We start from the raw sequence: 12,740 nt of genomic DNA on the forward strand, positions 1-12,740 counted from the left end.
GGGTGGTAGAAGTTTAGAACTCTCTTCTGCAAATGCCAATTGATGTTAGATCAATTGTTAATTTTAAATCAGAGATTGATAGCTTTTTGTTAACCAAAGGCATTAAGGGGTACAGGCCAAAGAAGTATATATGGAGTTGGATCACAGATCAGCCATGACCTCATTGAATGGTGGAACAGGTTTGAGGGGCTGAATGGTCTATTCCTGTTTCTATGTTCCTAATGTCCTTCAAGGAAAGGAACCTGCTACCCCGAGCCAGTCTGGCCTACATGTAGTTCCAGTCCCACACTATGTGGTTGATTCTTAATTGCCTCAGGGCAACTAGGGATGGACAATAAATGTTCTGAAATTTGAGGGAATTCGAATCAGCAAAATTGAGTCCGGTGCTTTCAGAAGGGATGGGGTTGGGGCTAGAAATATGGTTGAACAATTCATTTGAGTGATACTGTCTTCTTTGGTTAAGACAATGCAGTCTATAGATACCAACTTGAGATATTCTGCCTTTAGCTGACTAGGAAAGCTGTGATCCTATTTTGTTAGTTTCACCTTTGTAATTTCACTCCAGTCTTGTGGATAGGGATCTACAGGACATTTAGATAACAAAAACGGTAAATAGAAATATGGAAACATAGAAAATAGGTGCAGGAGTAGGCCATTCGGCCCTTCAACCTGCACTACCATTCAATAAGATCATGGCTGATCATTCCCTCAGTACCCCTTTCCTGCTTTCTCTCCATACCCCTTGATCCCCTTAACCGTAAGTACCATATCTAACTCCCTCTTGAATATATCCAACGAACTGGCATCAACAAATCTCTGCGGCAGAGAATTCCACAGGTTAACAACTCTCTGAGTGAAGAAGCTTCTCCTCATCTCAGTCCTAAATGGCCTACCCCTTATCCTAAGACCGTGTCCCCTGGTTCTGGACTTCCCCAACATCGGGAATATTCTACACGCATCTAACCTGTCCGGTCCCGTCAGAATCTTATATGTTTCTATGAGATCCCCTCTGATCCTTCTAAACTCCAATGTATAAAGGCCAGTTGATCCAGTCTCTCTTCATATGTCAGTCCAGCCATCCCGGGAATCTGTCTGTTGAACCTTCGCTGCATTCCTTCAATAACAAGAACATCCTTCCTCAGATTGGGGGACCAAAACTGAACACAATATTCCAGGTGAGGCCTCACTAAGGCCCTGTACAATAGCAGTAAGACCTCTCTGCTCCTATACTCAAATCCCCTAGCTATGAAGGCCAACATATCATTTGCCTTCTTCACCACCTGCTGTACCTGCATGCCAACCTTCAATGACTGATGAACCATGACACCCAAGTCTCGTTGTACCTCCTCTTTTCCTAATCTGCCACCATTCAGATAATATTCTGTCTTCGCGCTTTTGCCACCAAAGTGGATAACCTCACATTTATCCACATTATACTGCATCTACCATGCATTTGCCCACTCACCTAACCTGTCCAAGTCACCCTGCAGCCTCCTAGCGTCCCCCTCACAGCTCACACCGCCACCCAGTTGAGTGTCATCTGCAAACTTGGAGATATTACACTCAATTTCTTCATCCAAATCATTGATGTATATTGTAAAGAGCTGGGGTCCCAGCACTGAACCCTGCGGCACTCCACTAGTTACTGCCTGCCATTCTGAAAAGGACCCGTTTATCCTGACTCTCTGCTTCCTGTCTGCCAATCAGTTCTCTATCCACGTCAGTATATTACCCCCAATACCATGTGCTTTGATTTTACACACCAATCTCTTGTGTGGGACCTTGGCAAAAGCCTTTTGAAAGTCCAAATACACCACATTCACTGGTTCTCCCTTGTCCACTCTACTAGTTACATCCTCAAAAAATTTCAGAAGATTTGTCAAGCATGATTTCCCCTTCATAAATCCATGCTTACTTGGACCGATCCTGTCACTGCTTTCCAAATGCGCTGCTATTTCATCCTTAATAATTGATTCCAACATTTTCCCCACTACTGATGTCAGGCTAACCAGTCCATAATTGCCCGCTTTCTCCCTCCCTTCCTTTTTAAAAAATGGTGTTACATTAGCTACCCTCCAGTCCATAGGAACTGATCCAGATAGACTGTTGAAAATGATCCTCAATGCATCCACTATTTCTCGGGCCACTTCCTTAAGTACTCTGGGATGCAGACTATCAGGCTCCGGGGATTTATCGGCCTTCAATCCCATCAATTTCCCTAATACAATTTCCCGACTAATAAGGATTTCCTTCAGTTCCTCCTTCTCACTAGACCCTCTGTCCCCTAGTACTTCCGGAAGGTTATTTGTGTCTTCCTTCATGAAGATAGAACCAAAGTATTTGTTCAATTGGTCTGCCATTTCTTTGCTTCCCATTACAAATTTGCCTGAATCCGACTGCAAGGGACCTACGTTTGTCTTCACTAATCTTTTTCTCTTCATATATCTATAGAAACTTTTGCAGTCAGTTTTTATGTTCCCGGCAAGCTTCGTCTCGTACTCTATTTTCCCCCTCCTAATTAAACCCTTTGTTCTTCTCTGCTGAATTCTAAATAGCTAATGGTTGAAAATAATAATGCTGAAGTTAGAAAATGGAGTGCAGCTGCGAATGCTTACATGCTTAAGGTTTAAAAAAGGCTTGAATTTCCTCGATGGCTCTTGGGTACATGCACTACGTAATGTGGAACTAAGTCATAACAGACCCGGAAGGTTCAATCCCTGATCTCAGCTGGTCGGTATGGCCCAGCTCCACATTGGATCATGCATTTTCCAACTGAGCAACCAAAATAGTTTAATTATACTTCTGTAGATAGGATATCAGCTGGGGAACACTTTGATATTCGACTTATGAGGCTGACTTGTACATTTTACTCATAACCCTGTCACTCGTCAGCATGAGGTCAGTCTTTCTCTTGTAATAATACTCTTGTTTTCCAGGCAGTCTTACTATGTTTTTGTGGGGGTCAATGAAAGGCCAATTTATAATTGTTAATTGTATCTATAAAAAATTTAGGAAATTTGTAAAAATGGATTATCATTTTGGAATTCTGTGTTGATTTGTTTTATATTATGTCAGTTAATGTAACGTACTGACTACGTTGCTAGACTTGGATATTCAGTGCACACATACAAGGATAAAGAATTAGCAGTATATCATAAGACTATTACTGAATGCTTGTAGTATTCAACAACTTTATAAAAGGATGTTTTGTAGAAGTAAATTCAGCCTCAGGATATATTGTGGGGGAGGGAATGAGGAGGGGTCACAGATCCTGTGAATAAGGTTAAATTATTGGCAGGAGGCAAGAGAGCATAATCTCAGCCAGAGTTTCATTAACACAGCTTAATGCGATAGTTTTAATTGAGAAAATGTGAGTAATTGCCTGGATCTCCTGCTGTGTGGGCTGTTGAAATCAAGTTGTCAAGGCATGATTGAAGTCTTCATCAGCCATTGCATTTCCACACCCAAAAAAACAAGTCAAAAGTTATTTTGCTCTCCCTCTTTGATAATCAGTAATTTCCACGCTCTACTGCTCTGGCAAAGCCACTGCTTCGAATGTTGAGTAATGTCGCAGTGGCAGCGGGAGGTTCCTGTGGCTAGGATGGAAACAATGCCAATTTATGCTGCTTTAGCACAGCTCCTCTCGAAGACCAAACATTTGCACATAGTGTACCTGGAGTGGGACTTGAGAGAAATTAAAAAGCCTAAACCACCCAAATGGAACTTATTCATTGCTGTCTGATTTAAAATGGTCATGGTGGGAGGGTTGTCTTTTAGCAACGTAAACTCAGTGAGAATATCGTAGCCGGATTCCAGGTAAGTTTGACAGCCATGAGTTCCACTTGGGTGGATGCCTCAAACCTGGGGTACTGGTGTGCCAGCTCCAATGAAACACATGGACCTAACATAGAATAGTAGGTGAAGCAGATACCCAGCCAGAGTAGTAAATGCTGTGTTGAATAATTCCTTTAGAAAACAATTGATAAATGCCTGGTCAGGAATGGAATTGAAGGTTATGGGGATAATTCTAGGTATAGATAACCAAATACGCTAAAGGATATGATAGGATGATTTTTTTGTTCCAGGCACTAAAACAGCACAACTGGAGTACAGCAAGCTTTACGTTCCCTGTTTTGCCACATGTCAACTTCACTGAATTTCCTCTGGTTGCCTTGCTTCATTTATGCAGTTGGGCCCTCAAACCATACTGAGGTTCACACCCGGAGTTTGTAGGAGAGGGAGTGTGGCGCAGCAAATCACATTGTGGGAAAATTAAATGGAAAAGATAAATGGCAGATTATGTGGGAACATAAATTGGAAAACCCTTTTTATCTTTCTGCCCCAGACATCGGGAAAATCTTTATAAAGACTGTATGGGTAATAAAAACAAGTGGCTGTCAAAATATATATGGAGGCAGGTAATGGAGTCTCTGGGCACGTTTTAGAGAAGTCCAGCAGCTGACCTCTAGCTTGATGGCTGGTTAGGTGGATTAGCTGCTGCATGGCGGAGACATAACAAAGCTCTGGTTGCTTTTCCAGGACAGTATTGTAAAATGGATGGCAGGAGGTGATGCCTAGGCTCAAGTTTGTATGCACAACGCACAAGACCAGGAAACAGAAGCAGAAGAAGATGGGAAGACCTTAGGTAAGCCTACCCAACACTCCTGGATACCAGGCTCAAGTATGCACAGTAAAGGGGGCTGCAGGCAACCTGGTGCACATTTATTGCCCTTTTTTTATACTTCGAGAAATGCAGAAGTAAAATGACTGATATCCAGGCCCCCACCCCAAACAGGCAGCAGTCAATGAATCACGCTGGCTGCATACCTGACTCATGATAATAAGTAGGCAGCACAAACATTACTTGTTGCCTGGGACAACACTAAGAGGTGCGTGATATACATGCCCCTCTCCCTGCGTGCATGTTTTGGGGTTCAATCAAATGTCTAGGCCATGGTTTCAATTCTCTTTTGTTATGTTAATAATGACAAACATGGACAATGAATGAAATATCACAGGAAAGGCAATCATTTTCCAAAAGGCATAATTTGAATACCTTTCTTCTCCTATCATAGAAATCATAAAATTCTGGCACTCAAAGAGGCCATTCAGCTGATTGTGCCCGTGCTGATGATAGCTCTTCACCGCGAACTGTCTGCTCTAATCCCTTTTCACTTCCTTTTCCCCATATCTTTTATTTTCTTCCTTTTCAAATATTTATCTACATCCCTTTTAAATTATATTATAGCCTCTGCCCGAATAACCACATCTGCTAAAGTATTCCATGTTCCACTAAACGTCTGTGAAAAAATTCTTTTAACTTCTCCCTTCCTTCCAATGATAATCCTGAGTCTATGGCTCCTTGTTACTTAGTCACCAACCAGTGGAAAGAATCTTTCAATATTTACCTTCTCAAAACCTTTCATAATTTTGAAAACCTCTATTAGATCCTCCTGCAATATCCTCCTTTCAGATTTATTTCTGGCATGAATCAACAAATCACAACTTGTGGAAGGCTGGTTCAAATTATTTGAAAGGATATTGAAAAGTTAAATAAATGTTACTATTTCCCAGCTTCCACTGAGTTTCGGACTGTCTCTAGTGAATTATCTACGGTGGTTTGAGTGGAGCTCTTCCATTTGTACAGCCATCTCTCAGCAGTACATTTCCACAACTGTCAATTTTATTTACTATTTTTGCACATGCACCTATAGAGCAAAGGTGCTATCTATACACCAAAGGTGTGTGCATGTAAAAATAAAAATTAATATGTCATTCATTTAGTATACACAATGGAAAATGGAGTAGATCTAATGTGGCAGATGTGATGGTGAATCTATTGGCAACACCAGTGTCTATTTTTATTGGTGTTATTTCCTCATTACATGAAACCTAACCTGGCGCAAGAAAGACTTGCATTTATATAGCACCTTTCACGACCAACAGACATGCCAAAGTGCTTTACAGCCAATTAAGTACTTTTTGAAGTGTAGTCACTGTTGTAATGTAGGAAACGCGGCAACCAATTTGCACACAGCAAGCTTCCACAAACAGCAATGTGATAATGAGCAGATAATCTGTTTTTGTTATGTTGATTGAGGGACAAATATTGGCGAGGACCCCAGGGATAATTCCCCAGCCCTTCTTCGAAATAGTGCCATGGGATCTTTTACATCCACCTGAGAGAGCAGACAGGGCTTCAGTTTAACTTCTCATCCAAAAGACGCACCTCCAGCAGTGCAGCACTCCCTCAGCACTGCACTGCAGGGTTTTTCTTTTGCTGGAAATGGTTTGGTAATCATCATCATCTTAGGCGATCCCTCGAATGAGGATGACTTGCTTCCACTTGAGTTTACAGATGTTTCTATCATGTATGTAACCTCTATGTAACACCACTGCAATATTGTATATACTTAAGCAATGCACACCTTGACCTCAGGGGGTGAACTTGTGGGAGATACTCCTTACCTGGTCATCCAGGTATATAAAGGGAGGTCCCATGCAGGGTCATCACTTCTTGGTCCTGTGAATAAAGGTTCAGATCATAGAGTGACTTTGTCCAAAGAATGTACCTCATGTGGGTTTTGTGCCTTTGAGGAAAGATATTACAGTGGCGATGAGAAACGGGAATCAACGACCCACGAGAATGGCCACCGGAAGCACAGAGGAACGGTACTGTGTTGGTGAGGACTGGGACAATTTCATTGAGAGGCTCCAGCAAAGCTTTGTCATGAAAGAATGGCTGGGAGATGCAGCGGCCGACAAGCGAAGAGCCCATCCGCTGACCAGCTGCGGACCTAAGACGTACGCGCTCATGAGGGACCTACTAGCACCCGAAAAGCCGGCGGACAAAACCTTTGAAGAGCTCAGCAAACTAATCGGTGAGCACCTCAAACCAGCGAGCAGCATACACATGGCCCGACACAGATTCTACCCACCGACATCGTGAAGGACAAAGCATACCGGACTTCGTTGCGGATCTCCGGCGTTTGGCCAGCCTCTGTAAGTTCACAGATGCCTGCAGGGGGGAGATGTTAAGGGATTTCTTTATTGAGGGCATCGGTCATGCCGGGATTTTCCGAAAGTTAATTGAGACCAAGGACTTGACTTTGGAAGTGGCGGCGTTGATGGCTCAGACTTTCATGGCGGGGGAGGAAGAAACCAAAATAATATACGCGCGCAATTCTGCCTCCAACTCGGTGGAGGATCAGGGATTCAATATCATAAACGTGACACACAGCCCCGCAGGCAGGCAAGGGCAGTTCGACACACCTCAGGCAGCAATAGACCCAAGAGTAGGTTTTCAACAGAGACAATGGCAGGCTGAATGGACATTTACGCCATCACAGTGGACAATGCGGTCCGGGATGGAGCCATTGACACCCACTAACAGGGTACTCAAGAGCAGTCAAAGGGACAATCAGTGAGGAATGCCAGGTCACAGCTCCTTTGTTCACAACAATGGGAATCTCAGCTCATGCTGGAGGTGTGGGGGCAAACATTCTGCCAGGACTTGCAGGTTTCAACAATTTGTCTGCAGAAATGCAACCTCAGTGGCCATTTAGCTCGAATGTGCAGGAAGCCTGTAACCAGGCTAATTTACGAGGCGGATGGACCAGAAGAGGGGTCTGTGAGGCAGGATGACTCTTAGGGCAAATCAATGGACGTTGAAGCTCAGCGGATTCATATGGCAAGCATTCACAGCTCATATACCAAAACGCCACCAATGATGATGAAGGTTTTATTAAACGGCATCCCTGTATGCATGGAGCTGAACACGGGGGCCAGCCAGTCACTCATGAGCATTCAACAATTCGAAAAGCAATGGCCACTCAAAGCCAGTAGACCCAAACTAGAATGCATTGAGACACAACTACGGACGTATACCAAAGAAATCATTCCAATACTAGGCAGTGCAATGTTGGCGGTCACACACAATGGATCAGTGAACCGGCTGCCGCTCTGGATTGTCCCGGGCAATGGTCCCGCACTGTTGGGGAGGAGCTGGATAGCTTAGATGAACTGGAAATGGGGGGGATGTGCACGCAATGTCATCTGTGGAGCGAAGTTCGTGCTCACAAGTCCTACAACAATTTGAGTCACTATTCCAACCTGGCGTCGGGATGTTCAAAGGTACCAAAGTAGTGATACGCATCACCCCGGACGCCAGACCAGTGCACCACAAAGCCAGAGTGGTGCCGTATGTGATGCGGGAGAAAATTGAGAGCGAATTGGACCGTTTGCTGAGAGAGGGCATCATCTCGCCCGTTGAATTCAGTGACTGGGCGAGCCCCATCGTTCCCATCCTAAAAGCGGATGGTTCTGTCAGGATCTGTGGCGACGACAAGGCCACTATCAATCAGGTGTCCCTACAAGACCAATACCCGCTCCCGAGAGCGGAGGATCTTTTCGCCACGCTGGCAGGCGGCAAGCTGTTTACCAACTTGTATCTCACTTCAGCCTACATGACCCAAGAACTGGCCGACGAATCTAAACTACTGACCACCATCACTACACACAAGGGACTGTTTGTTTACAACAGGTGCCCGTTTAGCATTCGCTCAGCGACCGCAATTTTTCAAAGTAACATGGAAAGCCTGCTCAAATCCATTCCTGGAATAATCGTATTTCAGGACGACATCCTCATCATGGGTCGTGACACCGAGAAACACCTCCACAACCTGGAGGTGCTACGCCGACTTGGACCAGGTAGGCCTGCGACTCAAGAAGTTTAAATGTGTGTTTTTGGCTCCTGAGGTTGAGTTCCTGGACAGGAGGGTTGCTGCAGATGGGATTCGGCCCACCGAATCCAAAACAGAGGCGATTTGACGAGTGCCCAGGCCCGGCAACACATCGGAGTTGGGTTCATTTCTGGGACTCTTGAACTATTTCGGGAACTTTCTGCCGAACTTAAGCACGTTGTTGGAGCCACTTCACATGCTCCTGCGTAAGGGTTGTGATTGGTTTTGGGGGACTGTAAAGAACGGGCTTTCAATCGGGCGCGGAACCTACTTTGTTCAAATAAGTTATTGACCCTGTACGACCCCTGCTGACATGTGATGCATCGTCCTATGGGATTGGGCGCGTGTTGCAGCAGCGTAATGCTGAGGGCCAACTACAACCTGTGGCTTATGCTTCCAGGTCACTCTCTCAAGCAGAATGGGGATATGGGATGGTCAAGAAGGAGGCACTTGCATGTGTCTATGGTGTAAAAAAAATGCATCAGTACCTTTTTGGCAGGAGGTTCGAATTAGAAATGGACAACAAGCCGTTAACATCCCTGTTGTCAGACAGCAAGGCTATCAATGCCAACGCGTCAGCCTGCATACAGCGATGTGCTCTCAAGCTGGCTGCATATGACAACTCCATCCGGCACTGGCCTGGCACCGAAAATTGCGCTGACGCGCTCAGCAGGCTTCCACTGGCCACCACCGAGGGGGCAGCGGAACAAGCGCTGAGATGGTCATGGCTGTTGAAGCCTTTGACAGCGCAGGCTCCCCCATCACAGCCCGCCAGATCAAAATCTGGACAAACAGATCCTCTCCTATCTCTCATTAAGCAATGTGTCCTGACTGGGGATTGGGCGCCCGCACACAGAGCATGCCCTGAGGAGGTCAGACCGTTTCACAGGTGGATGGATGAGCTCTCCATCCAAGCTGACTGCCTACTATGGGGCAGCCGGGTAGTCATGCCCCAGAAGGGCAAGGAGGCATTCATCTGGGAACTCCACAGCGAGCATCCAGGCATCGTGATGATGAAGGTCATTGCCCGGTCACATATTTGGTGGCCGGGGATTGATTCAGACATGGAACACTGTGTTCGCAGGTGCATGACATTGAGGAAGGATAGAATAAAAGGAAAAGGAGGTGGGGTAGCATTGCTGGTTAAAGAGGAGATTAATGCAATAGTTAGGAAAGACATTAGCTTGGATGATGTGGAATCTATATGGGTAGAGCTGCAGAACACTAAAGGGCAAAAAACGTTAGTGGGAGTTGTGTACAGACCTCCAAACAGTAGTAGTGATGTTGGGGAGGGCATCAAACAGGAAATTAGGAGTGCATGCAATAAAGGTGCAGCAGTTATAATGAGTGACTTTAATATGCACATAGATTGGGCTAGCCAAACTGGAAGCAATACAGTGGAGGAGGATTTCCTGGAGTGCATAAGGGATGGTTTTCTAGACCAATATGTCGAGGAACCAACGAGGGGGGAGGCCATCTTAGACTGGGTGTTGTGTAATGAGAGAGGATTAATTAGCAATCTCATTGTGCGAGGCCCCTTGGGGAAGAGTGACCATAATATGGTGGAATTCTGCATTAGGATGGAGAATGAAACAGTTAATTCAGAGACCATGATCCAGAACTTAAAGATGGGTAACTTTGAAGGTATGAGGCGTGAATTGGCTAAGATAGATTGGCGAATGATACTTAAGGGGTTGACTGTGGATGGGCAATGGCAGACATTTAGAGACCGCATGGATGAATTACAACAATTGTACATTCCTGTCTGGCGTAAAAATAAAAAAGGGAAGGTGGCTCAACCGTGGCTATCAAGGGAAATCAGGGATAGTATTAAAGCCAAGGAAGTGGCATACAAATTGGCCAGAAATAGCAGCGAACCTGGGGACTGGGAGAAATTTAGAACGCAGCAGAGGAGGACAAAGGGTTTGATTAGGGCAGGGAAAATGGAGTACGAGAAGAAGCTTGCAGGGAACATTAAGGCGGATTGCAAAAGTTTCTATAGGTATATAAAGAGAAAAAGGTTAGTAAAGACAAACGTAGGTCCCCTGCAGTCAGAATCAGGGGAAGTCATAACGGGGAACAAAGAAATGGCACACCAATTGAACAAGTACTTTGGTTCAGTATTCACTAAGGAGGACACAAACAACCTTCCGGATATAAAAGGGGTCAGAGGGTCTAGTAAGGAGGAGGAACTGAGGGAAATCTTTATTAGTCGGGAAATTGTGTTGGGGAAATTGATGGGATTGAAGGCCGATAAATCCCCAGGGCCTGATGGACTGCATCCCAGAGTACTTAAGGAGGTGGCCTTGGGAATAGCGGATGCATTGACAGTCATTTTCCAACATTCCATTGACTCTGGATCAGTTCCTATCGAGTGGAGGGTAGCCAATGTAACCCCACTTTTTAAAAAAGGAGGGAGAGAGAAAACAGGGAATTATAGGCCGGTCAGCCTGACCTCAGTAGTGGGTAAAATGATGGAATCAATTATTAAGGATGTCATAGCAGCGCATTTGGAAAATGGTGACATGATAGGTCCAAGTCAGCATGGATTTGTGAAAGGGAGATCATGCTTGACAAATCTTCTGGAATTTTTTGAGGATGTTTCCAGTAAAGTGGACAAAGGAGAACCAGTTGATGTGATATATTTCGACTTTCAGAAGGCTTTCGACAAGGTCCCACACAGGAGATTAATGTGCAAAGTTAAAGCACATGGGATTGGGGGTAGTGTGCTGACGTGGATTGAGAACTGGTTGTCAGACAGGAAGCAAAGAGTAGGAGTAAATGGGTACTTTTCAGAATGGCAGGCAGTGACTAGTGGGGTACCGCAAGGTTCTGTGCTGGGGCCCCAGCTGTTTACATTATACATTAATGATTTAGAAGAGGGGATTAAATGTAGTATCTCCAAATTTGCGGATGACACTAAGTTGGGTGGCAGTGTGAGCTGCGAGGAGGATGCTATGAGGCTGCAGAGTGACTTGGATAGGTTAGGTGAGTGGGCAAATGCGTGGCAGATGAAGTATAATGTGGATAAATGTGAGGTTATCCACTTTGGTGGTAAAAACAGAGAGACAGACTATTATCTGAATGGTGACAGATTAGGAAAAGGGAAGGTGCAACGAGACCTAGGTGTCATGGTACATCAGTCATTGAAGGTTGACATGCAGGTACAGCAAGCGGTTAAGAAAGCAAATGGCATGTTGGCCTTCATAGCGAGGGGATTTGAGTACAGGGGCAGGGAGGTGTTGCTACAGTTGTACAGGGCATTGGTGAGGCCACACCTGGAGTATTGTGTACAGTTTTGGTCTCCTAACTTGAGGAAGGACATTCTTGCTATTGAGGGAGTGCAGCGAAGATTCACCAGACTGATTCCTGGGATGGTGGGACTGACCTATCAAGAAAGACTGGATCAACTGGGCTTGTATTCACTGGCGTTCAGAAGAGTGAGAGGGGACCTCATAGAAACGTTTAAAATTCTGACGGGTTTGGACAGGTTGGATGCAGGAAGAATGTTCCCAATGTTGGGGAAGTCCAGAACCAGGGGTCACAGTCTAAGGATAAGGGGTAAGCCATTTAGGACCGAGATGAGGAGAAACTTCTTCACCCAGAGAGTGGTGAACCTGTGGAATTCTCTGCCACAGAAAGTAGTTGAGGCCAATTCACTAAATATATTCAAAAGGGAGTTAGATGAAGTCCTTACTACTCGGGGGATCAAGGGGTATGGCGTGAAAGCAGGAAGAGGGTACTGAAGTTTCATGTTCAGCCATGAACTCATTGAATGGCGGTGCAGGCTAGAAGGGCTGAATGGCCTGCTCCTGCACCTATTTGCTATGTTTCTATGTTTCTATGACGTGTGCCCAGCTGGGTAATGCTCCCAGGGAGGCCCCGCTCAACCCGTGGCCCTGGCCCACCAGGCCATGGTCACATATTCATGTAGACTACGCGGGCCCGTTCATGGGAAAAATTTTTCTCATTGTGGTAGATGCGTACTCGAAATGGATC

The 12,740-nt window shown here is 45.2% G+C and overlaps 1 long non-coding RNA gene across 1 annotated transcript in view; it reads left to right on the top strand.

The window, feature by feature from the left end:
* The window catches only part of LOC139262111 (uncharacterized), a 68,129-nt gene that overhangs the window by 12,539 nt on the left and 42,850 nt on the right, over positions 1-12,740 (top strand). Inside the window, exon 4 of the long non-coding RNA XR_011592903.1 lies at positions 4,540-4,645. This is a non-coding gene — a long non-coding RNA (uncharacterized lncRNA). The remainder of the gene's footprint in view (positions 1-4,539; positions 4,646-12,740) is intronic.

The sequence above is a fragment of the Pristiophorus japonicus genome, chromosome 4, assembly GCF_044704955.1.
Source record: "Pristiophorus japonicus isolate sPriJap1 chromosome 4, sPriJap1.hap1, whole genome shotgun sequence".
NCBI lineage: Eukaryota > Metazoa > Chordata > Chondrichthyes > Pristiophoridae > Pristiophorus > Pristiophorus japonicus.